The following is a 974-nucleotide window of genomic DNA, read 5'->3' as shown; positions in this document are numbered from 1 at the left end:
GTGGCTGACTAAATACTTTTTTTCCCCACTGTATATATAATTTAACATCATTCTAGTCACTGGATGGTTATTGGTCAAAAAAATCCAGTCACATTAAAATCCAGCCCTAAAATGTGTATATCACTGCACAGAGACCAATTATTAACCTTTATTTATGTCAGCACTAGTGGAAGAATGACTGATATACAATATATCACAACCTCTTAGTGGTTAACAGATTGTTGTTGTGAAACCTGTTTTATAAAGGCTGCGTATGAAAGTATGTATTGGGATTATACGGTTATGATATCACAGAGTGAATGTACTTCAGCTGCTGTTATTCTCGCCTCTGAACATGTTCGTTAAACACATACTCCTTTGTACCTCCAAATCTGATCCTTTATTTTCTTTTATGGCCTGAGAGAAAGTGAGAAGATGAAAGGAAATCATTAGAAAAGAAGCCAGCAGAGACTGAGGAGATGTTGAATTTGGCGTTGCGAGAGTGTTATTAAAAACCCTGCCCCTCATACTAACGCTGACTCTATTTAATCATCTCCCACTTCCAGTAAAATGGCACACTTTTCATTTTCAAGCTTTCCAAGGATCTCAGGTTCTCATATTTACATACAGTCTGTTCAGAGAGAGCTTTTTTAACTCTAATTTGGAAATGAATTTTATTTCTGAAACATGATGGTTTGAGTCCAGTCCTTTGGTTCTGCTTTTATAATCTATATTCTCAGTTTGGTCAGGAGTATTACACAATTTCTAAAGACCTTGGGAGGGTGTGGATCTAATGTCATCCAGTCCTGAGTTGTGGCCTAGTGGTTATTGTATCTTTACTCTCCATAAAAATGGCAAGAAGTATTTAAAAAATAAATATAACAGCTCACACTGCATTATGATTTATGATACGTTTAGTTCTTCAGTTCATATATAATTGATATACATTTTATTACATATTAACTTTAGATTTTATTACAACTTTATAATTTTTT

The sequence above is a fragment of the Sinocyclocheilus grahami genome, unplaced genomic scaffold (assembly GCF_001515645.1).
Source record: "Sinocyclocheilus grahami isolate Dianchi unplaced genomic scaffold, SAMN03320097.WGS_v1.1 scaffold1601.1, whole genome shotgun sequence".
NCBI classification, from domain to species: domain Eukaryota; kingdom Metazoa; phylum Chordata; class Actinopteri; order Cypriniformes; family Cyprinidae; genus Sinocyclocheilus; species Sinocyclocheilus grahami.
Note: the sequence above shows the minus strand (reverse complement) of the source record.